This window comes from Otolemur garnettii, unplaced genomic scaffold (assembly GCF_000181295.1).
Source record: "Otolemur garnettii isolate 467f Iridium unplaced genomic scaffold, OtoGar3 scaffold00005, whole genome shotgun sequence".
NCBI lineage: Eukaryota > Metazoa > Chordata > Mammalia > Primates > Galagidae > Otolemur > Otolemur garnettii.
The window spans coordinates 34,420,672-34,445,049 of NW_003852400.1; the positions used below are offsets into that span (position 1 = coordinate 34,420,672).

The following is a 24,378-nucleotide window of genomic DNA, read 5'->3' on the forward strand; positions in this document are numbered from 1 at the left end:
ACTTCAGGGTATACATGTATCATAACTTATTAATCCATTCATGTAGTGATGGGTAGTTGGGTTGTTTTCACATCTGTGTAATTGTGAATTTTGCTGCTATGAACATTTGGGGCAAGTGTTTTCTTGTAAAATGACTTTTTTTCTTTTGGGAAATGTCTAGTAATCATAATTTTTAAAAAACAGGACAGTAGTGAAATTTGCTGCACTGATGGACTTTTCTTTCACAAAAGATTTCTCTATAGCGTGCAATGCTGTTTGACAGGATTTTACCCACAGTAGAACTTATTTCAAAATTGGAGCAAGTCCTCTCAAACTTTGTGACTGCCTTATCAACTAAGTTTGTATAATAGTCTCAAGACTTTGTTGTCATTTCAACAAGGTTCACAGCATCTTTCATCAAGAGTACATTGCATCTCAAGAAACCACTTTGTTTATCCATAATAAGCCATTCTCCACCTGTTCAGTTTAATCATGAGATTGTAGCAACTCAGCACCGTCTTCAAGGCCCACTTTTAATTCTAGTTTTCTTTCTCTTTCTACCACATTTGTTCTAATTCTTCCACTGAAGTCTTTAACCTCTTCAAGTCATCCATTAGGGGTGGAATCAACTTCTTCCAAACTCCTATTAATGTTGATTTTTGAATTCCTCCCATGAATCACAAGTATTCTTGAAGCTCCATTCTGCCCAAATGTATCTGACACAGTAGTGATCCAACCATAACTCAAGCTACATATGCAAATCTCAGAAGAAGATTAAATTGTTTGGAAAGTTAAAATGGGAGTTAATTCAAATATGCATGGGGACACTTAAGGGGAAAACACTGCATTAGGTTCTGTGTAAAATTCCATAATAGGCATTTTTAGTTTTCAACAGTGTCTCTTCTCCCTCTAGGCAAATGGAAAATAGTCAGTAAGCTGCAAGCTGAAATGACTTACAGGATGAGACATTTAATTACTATTGTCCTTTCAGGCTTGAATTGTTAACTGTGCATATGAGCGTCTCTTGTGTTCTCCTTCCCCTATAATAGCAAGTGCGGAGGAAGCCTGTGTACAGATGACAAACCAACAGTTTAGCAGTCCATGTTGCATGAAAGAAACTTTCTTTTGAGTTTCTCAGACCCATAATAAATGTTCCATAAATGAAAAAAATGAAAAACAGAGTTTTCTAGAGTTAAGCCATTGAGGCTTGGACATTGTTTGCCAATACAGCATAAACTGTACTGACTATCCCCACTGATAAAAACAACTCTTTTCATTCTCCTCCCATTCCCCATTCAACTAAAAGGAATGGTCTCCATAATGAAGGATTTGGTGAAGACTACAAATTAGAAAATTTCATAGTAATGAATTTTTCTTTCACCTCCATTAATCTTTCTCCCTTCCCTTTTCTGTCTCACTGTGTTTCCTGGAAAGTTATTAAGAAATCAGTGTTTGAATAGAATGATTTGGCAAAAAATTATTGGATATAAGTAAAGTGCAGTGGGTTAATTTTTCATAGTTCTTAAAATAAGTGAAATACCTAAGTTACAAAATAATTAACCTACCTAATTTATGAAGTTAGTGTTTAGATCAGTTGCATGGCACTAGAAAACCAAACCTTTCAAATTCTGTGTATTCCTTTCGGGGCATAAAGTTGGTCAGACATATATTTTCAGTCAAACTATTCATTTTGGAAAATCTGGTAATTATCACTGAGAGTTATATAAATAAGTAGTAAAGTATGTTTTCCTCACTAGAAGCCCCCAAAACAAACCTCAAAAATACCTTTGTTTACCCTCTCTCTGTATGTGGTAAGCTGTACTGGAATAAAAACAAAGATGGAACTGGGCATGTTCAGATAACAAAATAAAGCTTTGCTTATGGAATATTGTTCTTGCTGAGATTTTGAATATTTTAATATAAAAATTGTGAATTTGTGGCAAGTATGACAAGGCATTTAATATTGATCTGAACACACCTATTATTTAGAAAATACTTAATGTAAAACTCAACTGAGTAAAATTTACATCTTCAAACCAATGGCTAAATTCTGTATCTATCTTATGCTGGTAAATATATTCTGAATTTTCTAACATGAAAAATTTAAATCATGGAATATATACAGTATGATAATTTACATGACAATAGAGTTGACAAAGCATCCACTGAGAAAGATGTATGAGATACCAGAATCAAACAGAGCTTACATTGATGGCCAGGAGTCTTAGGTGAGAGGAGAAGAAAGAGAAGAGATTTTGTTCTACTAATTATCAAATAAAGCCCCGAACATCCTACATCATCTACCAAAATAAAATAAAATAAAATAAAGACAAGATATAGAATTGCACACATAATTTACAATTCTAATTTCTGAGTATCAAGCCTACTTATGAGATTGGAAAATCCCTAAGGGGGTATTTGAAAAATACCACAACTCATGGGGAAATCCCTAAAGGAAAGCAAATTTATTTTAGAAGAACTAGGGCTTTCTGAGCCAGTGTTTAAATATGCCTACATGATTTTTTAGGTTAAGAATCTGGCCATTTATTTCAGAAGACAAAATATAAGTAGACGAGAATACAAAAGAAAACTCTAAGATTGTCCAGAATATGCAGATTAACTCACAAAGACATACGTGCATTTACTGCCAATGAGAACAGTACACAACAGGAACCATGAACATGAGGTGTATTTTCTACCAAATAGGATGATCTAGCCAAATAATGATTTCTAGCAACATAATGATGGAACAAACATTAATCTTTTTTATCCCTTTCTAGCAAGAGAAGAACCTGCTATAAAAGTAAGAGGCCAAAAGATGAAAGATAACCATGTATAGCACAGCAGGTAAAGGCCTGTGGGAACAAGTACAAGTCAACGCTTGTTTCACTTGTTTACCCTTCAAGAACAGAGCCATGGAAGGAAACATGTTTGACAAATAGTATGTGGTGGCAAAGGCTAATAAACATGGTATTTTATGCATGGAAATAAGAATAAAACAGCATGACTTAGAAAGTGATGAATACAGACATGTGTATATATGCATTTACACATATATCACACAGACATGTGATGTAGAATTTTTATAGAGCCTTTCATACATGTAGTAATTTCAGGAAGTATCATGGAGATGAAAAAGAAAGGAAGGGATGAGAAAGGCAGGAGAGATATAGAAAATATTATTTTTCCCCCCAAATGGCTATAATATTTCCCATCCTATACATTTTTCTCTTTACTCCTTCCATTGAAAGACAGGATCTATGTTTCTACTCCTTTAATCTGGGTGGACCTGTGTCAATGGTGAAAGGAATAATATGTGATTTCTGTTGGTAGGTCATAAAACATGATAGTTTCCATCTGATTCTATTTGGACACTCTGCCCCAGGGCTCCAAGGTGCTATGTGAAATGGCTCAGGCCACCATGCTGTGAAGAAGCCCAGGCCACATGTCAATTATCCAATAACAGCTCTATCCAAGGTTCCTGCCAACAGCCAGCACCCAACTATCAGGTGTGAATAAAGATGCTTCCCATGATTCCTGCTCCCAGCCTGTAAGTCCTCTCAGCTGAGGCCTCAGACATCATGAAGCAGAGATGACTGTGAAGCACACACATCTCATTAGTAAGTAAAAGCATTTAGTTAAGAATGAAATAGAATTGTTATTGTTTTCTTTAATTTATGTGTAGTATATTTCAAGAGGTTACTACTGTAAGTTAGGACATAAATATTTATTATGTAAATGAAACCATTAGGTGTTTTGTTGGTTTGTTTCTTTGTTTATGATCTAGGGACACAGTGAAAAGAATTACAGAAGCCAGACAGGTGCAGTGGTTCATGCCTATAATCCTAGCACTTTGGGAGCCTGAGGTGAGTGGAATGCTTAAGTTCAACATTCGAGACCAGCCTCAGCAAGAGCAAGGTTTTGTCTCTACTAAAAATAGAAAAACTAGTGGTCATTGTGGTAGGTACCTGTAGTCCCAGCTACTCAGGAGGCTGAAGCAAAAGGATCAATTGAGCTGAAAAGTTTGAGGTTGCTGTGAGCTATGATGCCATGGTACTCTAGCCTGGGGCAACAGAGTGAGACTCTGTCTTTAAAAAAAAAAGAAAGTAAGAGAAGGAAGGAAAGGAAGAAAAGGAAGAAAAGGAAGGGAAGGAAGGAAGGAAACAGAGACATTAAAGGCAATATAAATAAAGAAGGTTTGGGATCTCTGAATTAAATCATTTAATCTTCAGGTCAACCAAAGGAAGTAAGTTCTAGTCTTATCTCCATTTTATAGAAATTGAGGAACAGTCACATTTGCTTTCTTGTCTACACAGCTAAAAAGAGTGTTATTGAGAATTTGAACCTAGGCAGTTTCATGCCAAAGCCCATGCTCCAAACCCAAACATCTACTGCTTCTCTGCCTGTAACTATGCAAATAACATGGCAGCATCGAATAACCTGCCTGAAACAGAAATGTCCTGAGGAGAAACGTAATTTTAATCAGAACGTTAGAAGGATATAATTTCAAGTTGGAACTGGAAGAACTTTATGAGTCATTCTTTGTACAAGGAGAAAACTAGAGCCCTGATGAGTCTGGGAGACAAACAGTCATGGGCAGAGTCAGTGTAAGCACCTATTTCTCCCCATTTCCAGTTCCTGCATTATAACTGAAAACATTGTGTCCAGGCGTGACCACCAAGGTACGCATAATGCTTCATGGGGCCAAAAGAACAAACTCCTGAACTTGAGGAAAAGTGGTGTGGGAGTTACCTTTGTAGCTAATAAGAATGGATAGATTTAAAGTCTGGTGTTTTTCTGCTGAACTCAGGAGATTTTTAATGTTTGCTCTAAGTGCTTAGTAGAGTAACTATTCCCATTGGACAGACAAGTCATTCTCATTAAAAGGCCCTATTTGAGCTTGCTACTTCCATAATCTCTAAAATATTCCCTTGCTTCGTGCTCTGTGGCAGATGATAGAATCCTCCTTTCTTGTTGTCTGGCTTCCTTTGCAGCCAGGAGTTCCTCAAAGGGAGGGACCAGACCTTTTGCCTCAGTCAGAATCTCTACTGTCAGGCAAGGACAGTGCCTAATATATAGCTGGCACTTAAAAGATGGTTGCTAAGTGAGTTTATAACAAATGTGTGTTGGCAGAGAGCTGTACGTGAGATGGGACATCATTTAGTTAATGAATTCAAATTAAGTCTCCAATCAGAAATGCCTGATTTGGACTTTACATAAGCAAGAAATAAATATCTGTTATGTGAAGCCACTGAGATTGTGAGTTTCATCTGTAATCAAGCATTCTGTTACCTTAATTATTAGCCTAAAATAACCTTCTGTTGCTCCAAACCAAAACTTTGTCAAGAGTCAGGGCTCTTTTTACACGTTGAACCTCACTTGTAATCATTATGTGGATTCCCTGGTGCTTTGGTCACACTGAGAAATACACAAACATCTTCTGAGAACATCTTCTGAGTCCTCTGATAACTCAATATCATTATTCCCACCTCTTTGCCTTTACTCATAATATTCACATTGCTGGGAATGTTCATTTTCCTTCTTCTTACCAATATCTAACACTTTCTTGATTTTCAGGTGTAAGGCTAACTCTGTTACACCTTCTCTAATAGTTTCAGACTCCACTGAGACTTTGAACTTGAAAAGCATGACTGTGGGCTGCACCGTTTGACTCATAACTGCACTGTCTTATCTTTACTCTCATGTGTTTGTCTAGACTCCCCAACCAGATTCCAAGCTCCTTGAGTAAAGAGATCAGTCATTTCAGTATCACCAAGTCTGACATGGTCCTAAATAAAGGGTAATTATTCAGTATTTTATGACTCAGTTACTTCATTGACAGCCTCACATATTGTTAAATAGAAACAGGTTCAATAGACTCTAAATCTGAGTTGATGGTAGTATCTCCTGAGGCACCGAGCACAAGCAGAAGTTGTTAACACTAAAGAGGAAGGGAGAATCGTTTACTGAACACCAAATGTGTTAGACCACACATCAAAGCAGAGGAAGGAAAGTGACTTGAGGGAGTGGAAGTTTAGTCATGAGTTCATGGTCAAACGTGCAAAGGTCAGTAGTTAGTTATAAGGAAACGAAAGAGTCAAAAGACCAGAGCAAAGGAGCTGAGGCTTGGATCAAACTGAATTAAGCTGTTTGTGTCCCATTGACGACCATCGGAACTCTTCAGGATCAGCAGTTTCAGCATTGGAAAATTATATGGCAGTGACTTCTCATATGATCAGTCTTTCCATACATATGCTATAGTTGCAATCCTGGTATTAATGCCAATATTTGCGGTGACAGTGATGAATTTGAATTACCCTGAGATTACAAGATAGGTACAGGTTTGGTTATGGTTATAGTTATAGTATGGTAATGACATCAAGGTGTATAGTTAATGTTGCCTAGCAACCTATAGTCTGTCACCTGGATTCAATTTATATCCCTCTTTAATTGCTGATTTTGTAGTGTTAAAGACCTTTAATGATGTAGTAGCTGGAAGAGGATGTGCAAAAAGGGATTGCAATATATTCCAGAAAATTTTTTTGACTGTCTTCCATCATGTACCATTAGGAACCATTTGGGCTGACTGTTTCTTTCTGTCTAAGAGAAAAGAATTAATGAAATGTTCTTCCTTTCCTTTTTTTTTTGAGACAGAGCCTCAAGCTGTCCCCCTGGGTAGAGTGCTATGGCATCACAGCTCACAGCAACCTCCAACTCCTAGGCTCAAGCGAATCTCCTGCCTCAGCCTCCCAAGTAGCTGGGACGACAGGCACCACACAACGCCCAGCTATTTTTTTTTGGTTGCAGCCGTCATTGTTGTTTGGCGGGTCCAGGCTGGATTTGAACCCGCCATCTTAGGTGTATGTAGCTGGCGCCTTAGCCACTTGAGCCACAGGCACCAAGCCTGTTCTTCCTTTCCTATACAGGGTATCTAAATTGTCTAGAAAAAATTAGCCTTCACATGTCTTGGAAAAGTGTCAAGGAATGCTGTTTATTGTCTAGCGTCTTTGAATATGACACTTTCACTATGCCCTGAGAAGATACAAAATAGGCATTAGACTAAGGATACAGTAGGAAAGGAGGGGAACCAGATGCTCGGTTGTAAATCTCCTAAGCTACCCTCCATCCCCAGCCTTCTCTTTTCTTATCATTGTCTCCTGTGGGCTGGAAGACACCCATCCCTCCATGACTAGGCTTTTGCTTCTCTGTAGCCTTATCCTTTCCCCATACCAAGATAATATAAATTTGTCTACATCAGTGTTTCTCAACCTTCCTAATGCCGCGGCCCTTTAATACAGTTTCTGTGTGTCTTGACCCACAGGTTGAGAACTGCTGGTCTACATGGTCTATTGCACTGGCCTTCTCCAAAGTAAGAGAAATATTCTTATTTGCTACAAATAAACTAAGCTATTCAGTTTACTGCTGATAAGCTAGTACTTTCCATTGTTTGCCATAGGTCTCAAAATGCCATTTAATGTTAAACATGTCTGAAAACATTGATAATTGTGTGGATTCAGTAGAAAGAAGGGGATATTGGGAGAGCCATTTGTCCATCTCTTTGCTTTCATATGTATTTATACCCCACTGCACCACACTGCAGAGTGAAGATTTTATTTGCATTTTAGAGACAGCTTTTCCCATTACTATTTCAAAATTTAAGCTATTTTCAAATACTCCAGGGCAGGGCAGCAACATGGTCACTTTTCCTTGGATAAAACTCAAGACATTTTAATGGACCTCAGTCTCACAAAAGAGGGAAAATGGTAGAGATGCTTCTATAGTGTGACTCTTTGTCTCCTCCCAAACTCATGTTGAACTTTAGTATTCAATGTGGCAGTATTGAGAGATGGGGCTTTCAAGAAGTTGCTGGGTTAGGAGGGCTCTGGCCCCATAAATGAATTAATTTATTTATGGATTAATGATGTAATGAATTAAAGAGTAACTGTGAGGGTGAGACTGGTAGCTTTATTAGAAGAAGAAGAGAGACATGAACAAGTATTTAGTGCGCTTGGCCCCCTTGCCATGTGATGCCCTGAGCTGCCTCAGGACCCTACAGAGAGCCCCCACCAGCAAAAAGGCCCTCACTGGGTGCAGCCTCTTGACTTTGACTTCCCAGCCTCCATTACTATAAGAAATAATACTTATAAATAACTTACCCAGTTTCAGGTGTTTTGTTACAAGCAACAGAAAGTGGACTAAGACAGATGCCGATGAAGTGGTGGCGAGGGAGAACATGATACAGTTGTTCCCTCCTGCTGCTCTCTTGACCAGGGAGGCAGCCATTACAGATGCAGACCAGAAAAAAACAGATTTATGTGAGTTAACAATAGAGATAGATACTCACCTCTGTCATTTACCCATGACATTAAAAAATTCTTGTTACATTTTCAGGGGAATGTAAATCATTTTGTAGAAAGATACAGTTGTTAGAGGGGCTCATTTTTTTAAAGCTATTTATATGTGTTGAGAATATTGATATCTTATAAACACCTCAATGTAATTAATACTGATGATTTTTTTTTATTTCCCAACCAGTATATGTAGTTCTAGTTATTATTAAACTTTATCTTATTGTTTTATTGGTTTCTTAAAAAAAAAAAAGCTGAATCTTTTCTACTTTGGTCCACAATATCAAGCTCAATGGTGAAGTTATGAAGTTCTTGGAATGGGCCATAACTATAAACATTTGGATAACATCTAGAATAAATTGAGAATCTGGTGAATGTTTTCCTTTAAAATAAAAGATGGCTCTAAGATTAACCTGGGAAGAAAGATGGTGAAAGTGGCAGAAACAGGATAAGTAGGGGGAAAAATGAGAGAAAAAACAATTATTGCAGTCAGTGGACAAATGACTGTTATAAGATCTTGAAATGTAGATGTCTAATGGCAGCTGGAAGCACAGATTTGGACAAACATCAAACTTTAGGAGTAGAGATGCCAATTTAATTGGCATCCACATTGGGTTGAAGGTCTATAACAGTTAAGTTTACTGTGACTTTCCTCTCCTTAGTCTCTACCCAGCTCTGTCCAATTAATTTCTTCTCTTGATATTGTAATTCTTTTCCTTTCTAATATGCTACATCATAGTTTGTAGCAGTGTGCAACATGAGGGCTCAGAGTCAAGGAGGGAGAAAAAAAGAGGTTCTTGTTTATTTCTACAACTCACCTCTCACCTAAGTATCAGAAGCATGACATGGGCTTAAAAGGATGCCTGCTGAGATGCTGGAATGACAAGCCACCTGATGAATTATGCAAACAGAAACCATTTGGTAACCTGAGTTATGTCTCCTCGTTAAATTGTACCTGCTGTTTGACACCTCTGTTGCTCCTGTTACATCATAGCTAGCTTAGCATCCAGATTCCTCCATGAACTAGGTGAGAATCCACTAAAAGCATTCTCTAATAACAGTTCTGGAAAAGACATTTGAGCTTTAATCAAGCAGATGAGGGAGAAATTCTCTGGTATCTTGTTTGATAGGCAAGGGTAACATATTCCTCTCTTCCAATGGGCTTTAGACTTAAACCTGTCATTCAGCAGGATTGGAGAGATTTATAACAAAATGAATCTGGTATGGCAGTAGAATTCATCAACTCTTCTTACGTTTCTCACTGGAGATCATTTAGTAAAATATATTATGGACTCAGCATCATCATTTTTGGAATATGATCATGTTATGTCAGAGCATGTCATCATTTAGAAAAATAACTTTATTCCAACACTTCCTGATACTAATTCAATTGGCTTCGGTTCTCAAGGGTTACAGGGAGTGTAGCAGTACACTCCTTTGTTTCCAACAGAAAGCAATCAACACACATTTCACTAATCTTCTTAATCCTGAGCAGAAAAGTTCAAATTAAAAATATGAAGATCTTTCCCCAAATGCATGTCTGGACTGGATTTGTTTATCTCTGAATATGTCACTGCAGGATTTCCTGTAGTAGAGCGCTGGAACTCTACAGAACATGGGGTGTCCTGCTTTGCATGGGGCTTTACCTTGTTTCATTGCCACCTATACTGTTTTAATTATTGAGTCTTCCAAATGCTGGGAGTTACTTCTTGCCTAAAAGAACTGTGGTTAGTTTGAGAATACAGCAGGTCTTAATGCACACACCTTTATTTCTTTTACCCTTGTTCTATCCTACTAACCATCTTCTCATGAAAAATTTCAGCATCTGAAATATGAAAAAATTCATATATCTCTTATGCTTCAATCTGCAACTTCTGAGTGAGTTCTAAAAACTGACACAAGACAACAAAGACATGTAACACAAGCAGAATATGACAAGTAAGGCTCAGCTCAGACAGTAATAATGAAGATTATGTTGAGATAAGGATTATGGACTTTGTGTAATATTCTCCATCTTGATTTGCGTTGGTGATAACATGAAATAAGTACAAAGATGGTAATTTAAATTAGATGGCCCATCTCCTGTTCTCTAGCACAAACTATACTATCATCTCCAGGTGATACCCAACACACTGTGAATATCAGCTAACTTACTAAAACAAATATTCTAAATTTTTATAGCCATATATAGCACCTATAAGAACCAACTATTAAGTTGTTGGCCACTTAACCTTTATACAAATTAAACACATATTCAGATTTGTAATAGAGAGCTAGTAGAACATTGGAAAGAACTTGTTCTCCCCTGCGTTTAATGCTCCATTTTGGATCAAATGTTGAGTGGCAAAACTCTTTTCAGTATTCCACGAATGTTTTCTCTCCACTGTTGTTTTGAGCTGGGTAAAATGAACTTGGGAATGATCGACACAGTGGTTAATGTGTAGCAACCGAGAAAGCCCTCTCTAGACACAACATGCAAGAATAAATATTGTCCCCATCCACCCAGATTGCTAAAATCCTAATCCCCGAACCCCGTGAATATGTTATATTAGATAGCAAAAGGGACTCTGAGGAGTAATTAAATTAAGAACCTTGAAATGAGACTACCCTGGATAATCCAGGTGGGACAAATCTAATCACCTTAGTCCTTAAAAGCAGAAAGACTTGTGTGTGAGAGAGAAAGAGAGCAGTGTTGATAGAAGAGTCAGTGAGGAATACCGTGAGGATGTCACCTGCTGGTTCTGCCTTTAAGGATGGCAGAGTCATGAGTCAAAGAATGTGGACAGCCTAAAGAAGATGGAAAATGCGTGGAATGGGGTGTGGTGAGTTGAAATTGGATTTGTAACTTCCTAATATTAATGTGAGCAAAAACCCATGGGCTGTTCGTTTAAGATGCGTATTGCCAGGTTCTGTCCTGGGCATCCTGATTCATTAAATCTAGGGTGGGGTCCTTAAAATTTGTAATTTAACTGAATTTAGACAACAAATGATTAAGATAAACTTTAAAAGCTACTTTTGTTCAATTTTATTTAAAGTAAGTTGCCATATTTAACAGTTATTAGCAGTCTTATTTTTCCATCTTTGTATTCCAGAATTAGGGAAAAGTCACATATACACACAAAGATATTTACACCTGACTGCTTTAAATTAGCCAGCCTGATGGCCTCTCTCTAGAAAGTTCATAATGAGAAAGGTCAAGAGTCCTCTCCTAGAACATTATCACATGTTTGTTTAATCTGGTTTTTTCCATGTTAGACTGTAGATTCACTGAGGCAGACAACATGGGTCCATCACTCACATAAGTGGCTCCACGAGCTAGCAAGTGACAGACACCATTAATCAAGAAATACTTTTTTAAAGGAAAATAGAACTCACACGAGGGTAGTCTGTGGCAGGAGACATGAAAGGCAGGGATGGATTGGAGAAATACTTAGAAATTGAGCAGGCTTTCCAATCTAATGAAGGATTACAGAAAAAAAATCCTCCATCTATAAACCAGGTGGTTAGATGAGGTCTCAGATCAAGGAAGAATCTTCCTTGGTGGAAGATTTATCTAGTTTTGGAGATGTGTTTGACATGGCTATGGGAGATTAGCAAATTAGCAATGAGTAACGATAGATGTATAGAAACCTAAAATCCTGCAGTGTAAGAGTCATACAACAGTCCCCAGAGATGCTCGTGGTCTAATTCTTAGAGCCTGTGAATGCTACCCTACGTGGCAAAAGGGACTTTGCATATGTGATTAATGTTAAGAACCTTAACATGGGAGACTAGCCAGGTGGCACCAATCTAATTGCATAAGGCCTTTAAAGGAAAGAGATTTGCAGCTGAAGAGGACCAGAAATGGCAAGATGAGAAGGGCTTTAAAGATGGGGAAAGTCGGCCAGAGGGATGCAGGCAGCCTCTGGAATTGACTGGAGAAGGCAAGACGGTGGATTTTCTCATTGAGCCTCTAGAAGAAACCCAGACCTGCAAGCACCTGGGTTTTTGGCCTGGTGAAACTTATTTTGCACTTCTGACCTCCAAATCTGTAAGTGTCATGTGGCTTTAAGCACCAAGTCTGTGATAAGTTATTACAGCATCAATAGAAAACTCATGTATTACCAATACCGATTATCCCTACCCTCCAAAAAACATAAAAGTTCGATACTTATTGACACAACTCTCAGGCCACATTCTCTGAAGCCAAGAAAGAAGAAAACTTGCTCCCTCTATTCCCTTTTATTCTGAGACATTTGCTTACTTGTTGGTCTTCGGTCTGTGATTTCACTGAAAGATGTTTCTAAAGCTATTGAGTGCACTGTCAGAGTGAGGTATGCTTTGGCACACAGAAAATACAAGACCCTTTGACCTGTCGCTCACAAGCTGAAAGCCAAACCTCTTTTTGTTGTCTGTTTTTTTTGTTTTTGTTTTTGTTTTTTTTTTTTTGAAACAGGGTCTCACTGTGTTGCCCAGGATAGAGCTCTATGATGAGAGCCTAGCTCACAGCAACTTCAAACTCCAGGCTTCAAGTGATCCTCCTGCCTCAGCCTTGTGGGTAGTTGGAACTACAGGCACCCGCCACTACATCCGACTAATTTTTCTATTTTTAGTAGAGACAAGGTCTCGCTCTTGCTCAGACTAGTCTCAAAACAGGCGTGAGTCTTCACACCTGGCCCTGAAAGCTAAACTTCTTGAGAGAGAAATTCACATTCTCTGCCCCATTTCCCATTCTCAGCATCTAGCAGTTTCAGTTTGCCCCATCACTAGTGAAACTCACTTGAAGGCTTCCTGAGAGGACAGGAGGTGACTCACACCTATAGGGAGTCTGGACCTGACGGATATCTGGGTATGGTTATTAGAAGCAACATTGCAAATTGTGTGTTCTTTATCTACAGTCACCCCAGATTCTCCTTGTTCATTGTTACAGTTCAGTCTCAACTGGGGAGAATCAGAAAGGGATCTATCTGGCCATCGTGACAAGGCCGAAAGGAAACCACCTGAGACCAGAGAGGTGGTGCTCGTGATGAGTATCAGCTGCTCACAACTATGCCCAGGGATGTGGTCTGATGTTGTTCTTGTGATTAAACTGGGGATGTAGGCTTTTGAGAATTAACCGTCTTTCCTTATGTATCAAGGAGAGTGCATACCATCAGCAGCTCTTATCACTGTTGACCTTGCCTTTCCTGATCATCTGGCTTAGACAGTGTTGTAAAATTACTTCTTTTCCATCTTTTTGTGTTATACACTTTAAACTTGTGTGCAGCCCACACATAAGGAATGGGAGTTGTGCTCTGCCTCTTTTAAAATTCCAAATATATAAGGATTTTTTTGGAATTTTTCTACATGGGAGCTTTCTCTATTTTTCATTTATTCAATTATTGATGTATACCTAGGTTTAATCATCTAAAATTATTTTTTGCTCACATTCTTCCAGCTTTGGCTACCAGATGTCCTCCCCACTGGCTCCTTCATCCCTTTGACATAGTGTCATCAAGGTATTGCTTGCTGGAGCAATCTATCCTTTTTTTTTTTTTTTTTTTTCTGGTAGTACAAGATGCTACAGACTCTTCGTACATATTTCCTGCCCCACTCCTATAATTAGTCACTGTATTTTCCTAAGAAGTTCCAGTCACTTTTATTTGTGAATGGTATTAGAAACCAAGAGCTGGTTTAGGTGGGCTCATTGCTACTAGAGAACCATTGTTTCTAGGCCCCCTCAAGCTAGTGGAATAAGGAAATATGTGTGTACACTAACATGTACATATCTATAAATATTTTACATGTAACCATATTTGTCTAGATTAAGGAGAAAATGGTTGTGAGAGGTCTTTTTGATTTTAGTCTTATATATCTTGCTTATTTCCAAGGTTAGTTATGTCACCCCGTTTGGTGATGTTGTTGCATTTATTTCTAATACAGTTGTATTCTTTGGTAGCATTCTTTATTTGATCCTTTGATTCCCTAACTACTAATGTGTAACTAATAATGACTTTTAACTGTTCATATATTTAAAGGTTCATTTTTCCCCCTGCTGTAAAGTTCTATGAGTTTTGACAAATATAGTGCCAGATAGCCACCATAATGTAACATACAATGGTTTATCCCCCAGGCCTATTTAGCCACCCACTCCAAAACCTAGCAACCATGGTTACATTTATTATCTTTCTAGTTTTGCTTTCTCCAGAATATCATATACATGGAATCATATAGTATGTAGCTTTTACAGACTGGTTTCTTCCAGTTATTAATGTGTACTTGAGATTTATGCATATCTCTGCATAGATCTTTCTTTTTATCACTGAAGAGCATTCATTCCGTTTTGGAGATACCACTTTTGGTTTATCCATTCACTTATTGGACATCTGGGTTGCTTCTTCTTTTGACAATTATGAATAAAACTGCTGTAGACATTCACCTGCAAGTGTTTGTGTGGACATACATTTCCAGACAAGTTAGAGAAATACTAGGTGTTTGATTACTAGATTGTATGGTGGAACTGTTCAGATTTGTAAGAATCTTCGCTATCTTTCAACGTGGCCATACCATTTTATATTTCCACTAGCAACGATGGAGAGCTCTTATTGCTTTGCCTCTTTGCCAGAAATTTGCTTTGTCAAGACATCTTAATTTTAATTCAGAGAGTTTCTATGAAACTTGCTATACAGAACCATAAATAAGTTTGTATTGTCTTAAACTACTACATGTATAGTAATTTGTCACAGAAGCAATAGAAACCCAAGACATGTACTGTTTGTTCTGAAGAATATAGAAATTTTTGTGAGTTTATCCTCTGGTTCACATTCAGTCATATCATCTTTAAGGGGCTGAAGACCACAATTGCATCAATAATTCAGAAACCTACTTGTAAATAGGAAAGGTGTCATTGTATTCCTCTTCCCTATTAAAAAACAAAAAAAAAACTATTTGTACTATGCCACATGGGCACCAGTCTCCAACCTCCCAGCTCTCCATCTATAGGATCACTAAATGTTAATTATGGATTTTAAAAATCCAGTTTGAAGCTCAAGAAAATGTTATTTGCAATTATGTAGTAAGTGAAATATGTTATTTGTAATTTTTGTTTCATCAGTCTTTTTCAATGTCTTATTCTTTAAATGTCTTTTCACTCAGCCTCTTTTATAAGACTTCCCTTGAAGCTTTCAGTTCTTCAAATTATGTCTCATAATTAACATTTTGGATTTACTGAGATTGTAGGGAAAATGAAGGAAACTCAGAAACAGTCTTTTGATTAATATTTTCCTTATCAATGAAGAGCAATAACCATCATCGATTTACACTGGATCTTGCAGATGTGTTTCTTTAAATAACTTATTTCTTTCTGTTATTTTCTTCTAATATACTTTTTTCTTGTCTAATTTCTGGTTAATTCTCTTCAATGTTGTGCCACTAATTCTATCACCTCAAGTTTTCTCCACATTAAAAGTAAGTTATTACTAGAGTACTTGCACTCAATATTTATATAAAAGTTTTTATTCAACTTCATTAGAAAAAGCTAATTATATTTCTCAGTTTTTAAAGAATAGATGTGTCTGAAAATATATCATGGGTTTTTTTTTTTTAAGTAAATTCTCTTACCTCCCCTCCTTTCACAATTCAATGTGATGTCAAGATTTCATAAACATTTTATATAAAAAAACTTGGCAAGAAATCTGTAACAGAGTATACCTACCACTTTTTAGGCTTATTAGAAACATGTTGGAATGCAAATATTCCATAAATGGTAACATAACTGATTATGAGGTGATTGAAGTGGATAAAAGCATAAATTATGTTTGATATACCCGAGATGTGGAACAGTTACTACTTGGGAAATCCTTGATCTTGGCACAATATGAAGATAATCTCTGAGAGAGCATTAATTGTTTTACATTTTAGGTGAACACATTGATGTCAACTATGATAAGACAATTTTTTGTATTACGGATTTTATAGTCTGGAGGGAAAATGATGAGTACAAATGTGACTATCATATAAGGCAAAATATGATCATTATAAAATATAAAAAATTTAAGGAATTCACAGGAAGGAGGAAGTGTATGTCTGCTTGGGGGATTCAGGCTTATTTTTAAGAAAAGAACATTTGAAACTCAGCTGGTCTACCCGAGACCCCCTGAGCACCAACCCTACTCCCCTGCACGGCCCCCTTTACACTCTGACAAGATGAAAGGAACTATCATGAACCAAGAGAAACTTGCCAACCTGCAGGCACAAGTGCGCATTGGTGGGAAAGGAACTGCTTGCAGAAAGAAGGTGGTTCATAGAACAGTGACAGCAGATGATAAAAAACTTCAGTTCTCCTTAAAGAAGTTAGGGGTAAACAATCTCTCTGGTATTGAAGAGGTGAATATGTTTACAAACCAAGGAACAGTGACCCACTTTAACAACCTTGAAGTTTAGGCATCTCTGGCAGCAAACACTTTCACCATTACAGGCCATGCTGACACAAAACAGCTGACAGAAATGCTACCCAGCATCTTAAACCAGCTCAGTGCAGACGGTCTGACTAGCTTGGGGATGCAGGCTGAAGCTCTGCCTAAATGATCTATGGATGGAAAAGCACCACTTGCCACTGGAGAGGAGGAGGATGATGATGAAGTTCCAGATCTTATGGAGAGTTTTGATGAGGCTTCCAAGAATGAGGCAAACTGAATTGAGTCAACGTCTGAAGATGAAACTTGGAGAAGTTCCTGGGAGTTGCTATTTTATATTATGACTGCTTTTTAAAATTGTTTTTGTTTATGGATCTAATAAAATCTAGATCTCTGATATTTTTAAGCCCAAGCCCCTTGGACGTTGCAGTTCTTTTCAGTTTTTGCTTATACATAATTCATTCTTTGCAGCTAATTAAGCTGAAGAAGCCTGGGAATAAAGTTTGAAAGAAAAGTTAATAAAGTTCTTTGCCTAGTTAAAAAAAAAAAAATTGAGAATAAGAGGAGACATAATGAGCAAAACTAGAGGTAGAAAACGGTAGCAATAATACTTTAACAATATGAAGTAACTTAGCATAGGTTTTGCCTGGTTAGGAGTGAGCAATAAATTTGGCTTAAATTTCTATTTTCAACATCTCTAAAAAGTGAGACAAACATAATTCATGAGACACTAAGTAGGCCCTGAAGACGTTTAGTGAAGATATTCAAAGCAAATTAGATGAAATATGAACATAATTGGGAATTAAGATGTTATTTCAGTTGTTTCCTTTAGTCTGGATTTTACATGTTAGTGTATGTAATTGTCTGAGGAGCTAATTAAAAAGCCAATGACAGGGCTCACTCCTTGAGACTATTATTCAGCCTGTAAGTGATGGGGTCTAGGATCTTTTTTATCAAGTCCTTCTGTGCACACTAAAGTTTGGGAATCTAAGTGAAAGAGCGCCTGGCCTTGAGTGTAGGAGAAGAAATGGCAAACAGGGCATGGGAGACAGACCTGGCACCCCAGCTGTCAAACCTGAATTTTTATAGATGACTCAGTTTCAGTTCTGAGGCTGACTTACCTGCAGCATCAAAAACAATGTTTCTTAAGCTATACAGTGCTAATTCTCAGAACTGCTTCCTCAAGATGACTATAAAACTGAGTGCGCCTTAATACACGTGGTTTGTGGTTGGGTCTAACAAGTTGGGCCTAAATTGAGAGATGTAGGGTGTCATCACTCCTTCTGCTGTTCCTAATTTCTCAAAAGACTTGTCAGGCTTCTAAGAGAAATTACAGAGAAAGAAGAGAGAAGAGATTGAATTTTCCCAGGGCAAGAATGTTAACTAATTCATCTATTCTAACAGGGTCAATGTTCGTAGAATGAATAAAGAAACAGAGAGCATGGTTGACTGTTGATGCAGGTTTAGAGGACAGTAGTTCAAAAGCATCAGGAAAACTAAAGTCAACAATGTTCTAATAATGAAGATTTTTAAAGATTAGCAAAATATTGTTTTAGCAAGGCTCTATGATTTTCTGCCACATCTGAAAGCAAATGTAAGACAAAAACCAAAAACCTCTTATTTCTTGTGGGGCCTATAACTCCTATTCCCAGAAAGATCTTTTCTGGATTTTTCTACCCAGTCACAATCAAAAGAAGAGAGGAGATTTTTTTTAAATTTCAGATTATTATGAGAGTATAGATGATTAGGTTACATTTCTTGTGTCTGTTAGGTAAAGTCCAAGTTGTAGTTAAGCCCTTCACCCAGGAGGTGGGTCACCCAGGAGGTGGGTCATCCTGGAAGTGTGCCATATAACCCTACATTGTACCCATTGAAGAAAGAATATTAGACGAGGATGTTATTGAGAAAGATCTGTTTGTCTCTTTAGAATAATACTCATTTCTGGTGCTGTATTCTTCTCTTCAGCCTTAGAAAACTTAGCAAAGGATGTCATGAAGATCTCTCAAAAGAGAGCATCAAGGAAAAGATTGCTGCTACAAGGCAAACCAAGAAATGTACTTATAATAAACTCCACATGATCAGTATTTATAAATACTCTTCCACTTAATGGAGAAAAAACCTTGAAGGCTGATAAGAATCTGTCTGGCTGTACAATATGTTAAATCCTGGAAAACAATAGTTTTCTAGGCCAATTACTAGAATATAATTATCCTTCAAATATACTTAATCATGGAACATTTCTATAGGAGTGAGAATGGCTTTAGTTCAATGGCTACTGAAGTAATCCCTTCCATGGGAAGGACAAGAGGCCATCAGTAAAAAATAGCATTATTCTAATATCTGTATAGAATTTCTAATATGTGTAGTTCTTGAGCTCTGTCACTTAGAGAAATATATTCCGTATGAGTTTGACTAACTGGTGTTTCAGTTTCCAAAATATTACCTACAGTGTAGTTTTAAGTTGAAAAATTCAGATGAGAATCTAGCAGGTGTTTGATTTATGACGGAAGTAAGAATTCCTTTTTTTTATTATAGTAGAACATTGACATTATTCTTAGATGATTTAAAGTACATTTTATTTGACTCCTATTAGGATTATAAAAATGACAGTGCTCTACTGGAGAAGAGATTTACCTGCTGTAACAGAAATATAATACATTTTTAGCCATATAATTTGTCACACACTGTAAGTAGCTATTTTATGGAAACAATGAAGCCACAAACCTAGACAAAGTACTATTGTCTGCCTCAGTTATCCTCATATTATAGCAACTATAATTACTAATTTCAGTCATAAAATGGATTTTTAGAAACCCTACTATCTAACTTCAACATATACAAATATATAATTGGAGATGTTCATAAACAAATTCCATGTTAACTAGCATGGTTAGCTTTACCTTCTAGTAATAATTAAAGAGGACATAACTTCTTTATGAAAGAAGGCAGGTTTTAAAATTATACATTATATAGGGCAGTGCCTATGGCTCAAAGGAGTAGAGCACCAGCCTCATATGCCAGAGGTGGTGGGTTCAAACCCAGCCCCGACCAAAAACTGCAAAAAAAAAAAAAAAAAAAAAAAAATTATGTACCATTTTAACAATGTTCATTATCACTGTCGATTTTACTTAAGAGTAATTTTTTGATATATAAATATTTCGTATTGACTACCTAATTTTTTTTTCTTTCAGATAGGTTACAATATTGACATTATAGTCTTAGTCTCTTGCAAATTATAATTAAAGAGATAGTCTTTCTAGAAAATGTCAGTTGTGTTTTTTTTTTGAGATAACCATATTTACCATATGTTTAGCATCTATGCATACTCTAAACTACTGTGTGTTTAATAAATATATAATAAGAAGAATATAAATAGATTTGTTTAGAAATACACTGAAAGCTCAATAAGATTTTGGAAGACAGACAAAATGAATGTAACCATAAAATTAAATTAACAATTAATTGCAGGCCCTCATCTTATAACCAAAGCTAAGTAGTCTCCCTCTTAGCCCCGACTAAAAAAAAAAAAAAAAAGTGTGTTTTGGGGAGGTTGGAGGGTGGGAGAGCTAGCAAGGATAAAATTTAAACAAGAATTTTAAAACTCTGTTCAAACAAAAGAATTAAAATTGAGTTTATATTGAGTAGCAACTTATGGTTGACATGTAAGTGTTTTTTTCAGGAATTTTGTTCTACTCTCAGGAAAAACCTTAAAAGACCGTGAGAAAGTTAAAGCTGCTTCCCCTCTAAAACAAGTCAAACTGGAAATTCCAAGAGAAAGATAGTTTTTTAAGACATTTCTGCTGAATGGCCCTTTCATGCTAAGTTCATAGGGAAGTCTCAAAATGCTGTATATGGAACTTAAATAAGTACTGGTGTTTTAAGAGCAAAGCTTCTCATTGTTTCAGACATGGGTGGAAAGTTTTAGGTTATGTTGATTATTTATGAAATGTCAAAATATTACTAAATTTTATGCAACGAAAAGTACCATTTGAGGACACATTTACATGACAGATTTTATGAGTATGTCTTCTGGAAATGGTTCACTCATTTGTTTCACCATTCTTTTCATAATTTATTTCAACACTTATTCAATACTTACCACGTGCTAAACTGAGGAGGTTCAAAGAAACCCTTGTTCTTTGGCCTAATGGAATCAATACAGGGCATCCTTTTGCCTCTGAGCTTTTGGGTTATTAGCAAACAGTTTCTTCCATTTTTACTTTCAGCCTCATCCCTCCCAATATTCAGAAGTGAGAATCCATGCTGGGAACAAGGCTGACTAACAGATACCAGGACACACTCACAATTGAGATATTGTTACTGGGACAATTTCTGTGTCTGACACACCCTTCTCCTAAAATCTTTCTAAGGCTCCCAGAAAAAACAAGTAAATTAATTTGTAGCAGGCTGCCGTACCAGGGTACCACACATGCCCAAATGAGTTACCACTGAGCAAAGTTCAGACTCCAAATGAGATTCTTTATTAAAATTATATTGGGTTCAGGTTGGAAAATATCTCCTTTGTTAAGCCAAGGAGAGGCTTGGATTTTACCTTGTAGGGAATAGATAGATTCTTTAGAAGGATGGAAGGATGAATAGGAATTGGATGGGTACTTGGGCGAATGACTATTTGTTGTGACAGTGTGGCGTTAAACTCCTCCTCCAGTATTTTTAATATTGGCTAAGCATTGGACTTGCAATAATGGAGTTTAGTTTGAAGGTACAATTCACAGTTGTTATCAGCTATTGATTTCATTAACAAACAGATGTGCAATAGGATTTTGCAAGAGTTCCGAAGAAATCATAGACCAAAGATGTTGCTGATCAGTGATGGGACAATCAGCTTATCATAAAAATCTTCCTCTTCATTTCCCTCTTCAAGAATTTTTTTCCAGCTTCCTTATGTCTCACTGACATGTTGTTACAATTGGCAGCCTTTTCCTTCTGGGTAAAAATGAAATAAGCAGCTTTATCTTTGGAGTTGACTCCCTGAGGAAAATTTTTAGGGGTTCAAAAGAGTGATTAGGATGGAAAGCCTAAGGCTGAAACACATTTTTAATTTTCCCTAAAAATGAGCTTTCCCACATAAACCTGTTTAATGAGATAACACTAAATATCACAGGGGCACACACACATGTACTTGACCACAGGAGGGAAATGGGGAACAGGGTTAGGTAATCAGAATTTATCATACTGATGGTAAGAACTTACTTTTGTAGAAACAAAATCAAAATGCTACTCATTTCTTTCTCAGAATTCACTCAGGAGGTTTGCATAGACCCTGTGAGTCATGCCACCCTCTTCAGCCCTGGGAAACTGCCCTCCCTTGTTTGGCCCCACCCCTACCGCCCCACAGAATGTGAAAAGAGAGAAGGGCCTTGATTAAGAAGGAAAGTTGCCTTAAAATTATTTCTTTCAAACTCACTGTCTTTTCTGCAGACAGACGCTTTGCAAATTCAAGATAATCAGACAGAGATACCAAAGGCCGTTTCTCCAGGTTCCCCCAGTGGTTTTTATGTCTTGAAATTCACATTCAATTTGGCTTGAGAATGGAAACAGATACTAGGACAATCAGACTATCTCGTCAAAACAGACTGAGAATGATTTTCTTTCTAACTCACACTGATCTTGGCTACCCAGGGATTTGGGTAGATGATTAAGCTTTAAAAAGTGGAAGTAATACTATTAAGTTTGATCTTTAGATGCAGTATTAATTCTATACACTATGTTATGAGAATATTTCTTCTGAAATTTTTGTTATATTTGGTAACCATTTTCTGATATTTTTATCCCTATTTCCCTTATGATTGAGATACTCAGGTTAAAATTGCTGGGGTGGTTTTGTTACTGTCTTTTTTTCTTCTTTATATTTCTGTGCCTCATAGTCAAATTCGATTCATCTAAATGAAGAACAAGTGTGTCAAAACATGCCTCTGTTTCCTTACTGTTCCCCTTTATCTCATACCTCCATCACCTGGCCATCCCCTGCCCCCACCAACCAGGGACTTTCAGAAAAAGCTTTGACCAATGTAAATTGGATATGAGACAGTCCATCCTTTAAAGCAGTCATTCTCACAGGGGCAAAATTGCCCCTAACGGGGATGAGAGGGAACATTAGTTCTCAGGCAAAATCTTAGATACTAAAATGGCTTGTGGTCCTCCAATTGTTTAACATTTGTTCATAAATACCCAGCATATCTGGGATATTAATTTCATAGGTGCTTAGGATTCGAATGGAAAAGTCTAAAAAGTCCCTTTAAAGGAGCAATAGTAAAAAAAAAAAACAAAAAAAAATCAAAGGTTAATAGTCACTGCTTTTTTTGTTTTTAATAGTTCTTTAAAGACTATAATCTCCTGTTCTCTTCTAAAATAACTTGTGTAGGAATAGTTTTCTCTCTGGGCCTTGACTCTCTCCCCCCCCCCCCCCCCCATTTTAGCTTTCTCTGTTCTTCTAATTTTCTGTATTATTTTAATGTCAGTTAATAAAGCTTTATTTTTTCCTGCCTAAAAGTGGTTTTTATGAGTAAAGACTTTTCTCTTTGCTAAACTATGTAGTAATTTGGGAAGAACCCATATTGTTTGATTTCTAAACATCCTGTTGATTCATCCTTTGATAACCAAATCTTCCTTTGTAATTAGTGTTACATCATTCTTCTAAAACTTTTTATTTTGTTGGGGTAAGGGGAAACATCCTCTTCTATCCAGAAGGTTCACTGAAAGATTAATTCACCATAAGGCAGGTTTTAATAAGAGAAAAAGATTTATTTACTGTGGTACAGGCATAGGGAGTCACAGCCTGATTACTCAATAGCTCTGTTGGGTCCAGAAACTTATATACCGTCATTTTAAAGGGGAAGGGAGACCAAGAATAAAGGTAATTCTTCTTATGGGCAATAAGTGATTATTAAGGAGGATGAATAAATACTGGAGAAAATGTATGGATGGGAGAAACAAATTGACTTTAAATGATACTCTTTGTAAATGAAATTAACCTAAGAGACAGGTATTATACTCAGAATGATTTAGGTCAAGTCTGGTTGCTTTCTTGATTGTCTTTACAGTAATATATTGAGATAACAGGGAAGAAATGGGAAGTCTCTTTTTCTTTCTGACAGGTCCATTTAGTTTTGTGAAGACAGGGGCCCCTTCTAAGGCCTGTTGACATCGAAGGGTCTTTAATTCAAAATACTCTTTATACCAAGGAATTATATTTTTGGGTTGAACATCTTCAACTTGCTAAGTACCTTTGGCTATGAAATCAGGATTGCTTTGAATTATTTCACACATGACAATTACTTTTTTTTTGCACTTTTTGGCTGCGGTCAGCTTTGAACCCACCACCTCTGGTATATGGGGCCAGTGCCCCATTGCTTTGAGCCACAGGCACCGCCCTGACAATTACATTTTTTCCAGTATCATTTTTTTGTGGTATCTCTGGCATTTCTCATTTATTTTGAATATGGTTTGACAACATATCTTCATCCCGATTTATTATGTACAGTGGACACTTGAACAATGCAGGGATTAGAGAGAACAACCTCCCTTACAATCAAAAACCCACATATAACTTTTAACTCTAGAAAAACATTATTAGTAATCTACTTTTTTTTTTTTTTTTTTTTTTTTTTTGAGACAGAGCCTCAAGCTGTCCCCCTGGGTAGAGTGCCGTGGCATTATAG

General features: G+C 36.9%; 1 pseudogene; it reads left to right on the plus strand.

Moving 5' to 3' along the window:
* The first annotated feature begins 16,490 nt into the window (after nucleotides 1-16,490).
* On the plus strand, nucleotides 16,491-16,979 carry LOC100949935 (annotated as a pseudogene).
* Nucleotides 16,980-24,378: the final 7,399 nt, after the last annotated feature.